Raw genomic sequence first — 4,781 nt, 5'->3', positions numbered from 1 at the left:
ATAAACAGGTTTTTAGATTTTTTTTGCAAATGTATATATATAAAAAAAAATGGAATTATCACATTAACATAAGTAGTGAGGACTTTGTTGAAGCACCTTTGGCAATGATTACAGCCTTGAGTCTTCTTGGGTATGACGCTACAAGCTTGGCACACCTGTATTTGGGAAGTTTCTCCCATTCTTCTCTGCAGATCCTCAAGCTCTGTCAAGTTGGATGGAGAGCATCACTGCACAGCTATTTTCAGGTCTCCAGAGATGTTTGATCGAGTTCAAGTCCGGGCTCTGGCTTGGCCACTCAAGGACATTCAGAGACTTTACCCTGAAGCCACTCCTGTGTTGTCTTGGCTGTGTGCTTAGGGTCGTTGTCCTGGTGGAAGGTGAACCTTGGCTCCTGTCTGAGATCCTGAGCACTCTAGAGCAGGTTTTCATCAAGGATCACTCTGTTCATCTTTCCCTCTGCTGACTGATCTCCTAGTCCCTTCCTCTGAAAAACATCCCCACAGCATGATGCTGCCACCACCATGCTTCACCGTAGGGATGGTGCCAGGTTTCCTCCAGACGTGATGTTTGGCATTCAGGCCAAAGAGTTCAATCTTGGTTTCATCAGACCAGATAATCTTGTTTCTCATGGTCAGAGTCTTGAGGTGCCTTTTGGCAAACTCCAAGCAGGCTGTCATGTGCCTTTTACTGAGGAGTGGCTTCCGTCTGCCCACTCTACCATAAAGGCCTGATTGGTGGAGTGCTGTAGAGATGGTCTCCACAGAGGAACGCTAGAGCTCTGTCAGAGTGACCATCAGGTTCTTGGTCACCTACCTGACCAAGGTACCCTTCCCCAGATCTGTGCCTCGACACAATCCTGTCCCGGAGCTCTAAGGACAATTCCTTCGACCTCATGGCTTGCTCTGACATGTACTGTCAACTGTGGGACCTTATGTAGACAGGTGTGTGCCTTTCCAAATCATGTCAAATCAATTGAATTTACCACAGGTGGACTCCAATCAAGTTGTAGAAACATCAAGGATGATCAATGTAAACAGGATGCACCTGAGCGCAATTCTGAGTCTCATAGCAAAGAGTCTGAATACTTATCTAAATAAGTTTATATATTTATATATATATATATATATATATATACACACACATTTACAAACAATTCTGAAAACCTTTTTTCACTTTGTCATTATGGGGTATTGTGTGGAGATGGATGAGAAAAAACAATCCATTTTAGAATAAGGTTGTAACAAATGTGTTAAAAGTCAAGGGGTCTGAGTACTTTCTGAATGCACTGTATGAATGTGGTTGCAATTTAGAAGCAAATTACTAAACTGAAAAGAAGTTTGATTTTGTAAAATGAACATTTCATGAACAAATAGCTTTTGTTGACTTTGTTGGTTTTGCCTATCACTTCTGTATGTTAGTAATAGACTTACCGAGTGCACTTGTTGCATTGTTTGCATGCTTGTGTATAAATTAATGCATGGAAGTAGCTATATGTAAATGTCTCTTTGGAATACATAAACGTCTATTGCATTGTAAATTTGAGTATACAGTACCAGTCAAAGGTTTGGACACACCTCCCCATTCAAGGGTTTTTCTTTATTTTTTACTATTTTCTACATTGTAGAATAATAGTGAAGACATCAAAACTATGAAATAACACATATGGAATCATAAAGTGCAAATATATTTTTAATTCTTCAAAGTAGCCACCCTTTGCCTTGATGACAGCTTTGCACACTCTTAGGATTCTCTCAACCAGCTTCATGAGGAATGATCCTTCAACAGTCTTGAAGGAGTTCCCACATATGCTGAGCACTTGTTGGTTGCTTTTCCTTCACTCTGCAGTCCAACTCATCCCAAACCATCTCAATTGGGTTGCAGTCGGGGGATTGTGGAGGCCAGGTCATCTGATGCAGCACTCCATCACTCTCCTTGGTCAAATAGCCCTTACACAGCCTGGAGGTGTGTTTTGGGTCATTGTCCTGTTGAAAAACAAATGATAGTCCCACTAAGCGCAAACCAGATGGCATGGCGTATCGCTGTGGTAGCCATGCTGGTTAAGTGTGTCTTCTATTCTAAATAAATCACTGACGGTGTCATCAGCAAAGCACCCCCACACCTCCATGCTTCACGGTGGGAATCACACATGCAGATATCATCCGTTCACCTACTCTGCGTCTCACAAAGACACAGTGTTGGAACCAAAAAAATCTAATTTGGACTCATCAGACCAAAGGACAGGTTTCCACTGGTCAATTGTCCATTGCTTGTTTCTTGGCCCAAGCAGGTCTCTTCTTATTGGTGTCCTTTAGTAGTGGTTTCTTTGCAGCAATTCGACCATGGCGGCCTGATTCACGCAGTCTCCTCTGAACAGTTGATCAAATCACATTTTATTGGTCACACATGGTTGGCAGATGTTATTGCGAGTGTAGTGAAATGCTTACGTTTGTTGATGTCTGTTTCTTGAACTCTGAAGCATTTATTTGGGCTGCAATCTGAGGGGCAGTTAACTCTGATGAACTTATCCTCTGCAGGAGAGGTAACTGGGTCTTCCTTTCATGTGGCGGTCCTCATGAGAGCCAGTTTCCTCATAGTGCTTGATGGTTTTTGCAACTGCACTTGAAGAAACTTTCAAAGTTCTTGACATTTTCTGGATTGACTGACCTTCATGTCTTTAAAGTAATGGGGGACTGTCATTTCTCTTAGCTTATTTGATTTGTTCTTGCAAGAATATGGACATAGTCTTCTACCAAATAGGGCTATTTTCTGTATACCACCCCTACCTGATCACAACACAACTGATTGTCTCAAATGCATTAAGAAGGAAAGAAATTCCACAAATTAACTTTTAATAAGGCACACCTGTTAATTGAAATGCATTCCAGGTGACTACCTCATGAAGCTGGTTGAGAGAATGCCAAGAGTGTGTAAAACTGTCATCAAGCCAAATTGCCAGTTGGCCTGGACCCCTTTTACTGCCGATACGGAGCCCCGCCGATCCATCACGACTGGACTACCGACGTAATCTGCCCAAGGGTTTTTTTCAACAGGCTCCTCCGTCACGACGTCCCCTGAATGCTAGCCGCGGCCCGCTAGCTGTCTAGAGCATATCGGACTGTTAGTTTAAGATGCCATCAGCCAATTTCTTTGGCCACTATACCTATTTTGCCAATTGGCCTGGACCCCTTTTACTACACGGAGCCTTGCTGATCCATCACGACTGGTCTGCCGACGTAACTGCACGAGGGGGCTACAACATATTTCTTCAGTTGCGACGTCCCTCTAAGGCCCCTCTGCTAGCTTGCTATCCGCAGCCCGCTAGCTGTCTGAATCGCCGTGTCTCCAGCCCGCCTAGTTACTCACTGAACCCCTATGATCACTCAGCTACGCTTGCCTCTCCCTAATGTCAATATGCCTTGTCCATTGCTGTTTTGGTGACTGTAGAGCAGAGCACTGTAGAGCCTCTAGCCCTGCTCAATATGCCTTATGTCATATATACACATATTCATAATCATAGCTCATATATCAAGCACATATATTAAGCCGCCTGACTCAAGTCATTGCACGCACCCCTGTCCAAACAGGAAGCACCCTACCCCCAGCCATAAACTGCCAGTTTCAGTTCCCCTTATCTCACGACTCCTGGACACACACACACTCCACCCCCCTCTACTGGTCGGGTGCCAAGAGCAGAGGACTCTGCTGTGCACCATTGGGGCTCCTGCTCTGGCTGGAGCAGGCCTGCCTCCAACTCTTCGGGACCAGTCAGAAGACCACCACGACAAGACTCCACCTACATTATTCTATGTATATAATCTGCTACAACCTTTGTTTAGGTCCCTTTTTCAGCTAACTCCCTTTGAGCTATATGAATCAGGTCCGTGCACGTTAAACTGCAGGACAAGATATATTTTGACTCAATAAACTGCCTTTTTGTTACAACTGAAATCCACTCTGTCCAGCGTCCATGATTTGGTCTCACTCTCCTGTAAGTTAATCATCAACAAAACTTGGTAGCAGAGAGATGGTTTACAAAATCTGAATTCGATCTAGGACAAGTTGATGTGAGAGGAGACAAATCATTGGGTGCAAACCAAACGGAAGAGTGACCTCTCGCTAGGAGACGTCGGCCATTCAACTTGCCTCAGGAAACTGATCAGAGCGCTCGACATAAAAGGTAAGCAGAGCCTGTTAAATCAAAATCTGCATATTGTATCTTAGCCTACAACCAAATTTTGATCAGTAGTACTGAGGGTGAGTATGAATCGTTGCTAAAATTGCTACTAAACTGTTGAAGGCATAGGTCAGAAGATATCTTGTGCATAATATAACTTTTTATGATTTGTTAATGTGTTGACCAAATTAATAATTGATGAGCTGAAATCTGCAAAGAAAACCGTCCTGTTGAGCAGGTTGTGTATGAAGTGAAGCTGAATAATTGATTAACTGAATCTGCATGTAAAATGTCCTATTGATAAGTTGTGTATTATCGAATACTTCTTGTAAGAGGTGTAGTTAATTAATAGATGAACCGAATCTGCATGTAAAATGTCCTATTGATAAGTTGTGTATTATCGAATAGGTCTTGTGGAGGTGTGGTTATAGTTAATTGTTAGATGAACCGAATCTGCATGTAAAATGTCCTATTGATACGTTGTATATTATCGAATAGGTCTTGTGGAGGTGTGGTTAGATCGACTGAATCTGCATGAAAAATGCCCTATTAAATAAGTTGTGTACTATTTAATAGGTTATGTAAAGAGGTGTAGTCGAGTAGATAT

Source organism: Oncorhynchus mykiss, chromosome 23 (assembly GCF_013265735.2).
Source record: "Oncorhynchus mykiss isolate Arlee chromosome 23, USDA_OmykA_1.1, whole genome shotgun sequence".
Taxonomy (NCBI): domain Eukaryota; kingdom Metazoa; phylum Chordata; class Actinopteri; order Salmoniformes; family Salmonidae; genus Oncorhynchus; species Oncorhynchus mykiss.
Note: the sequence above shows the minus strand (reverse complement) of the source record.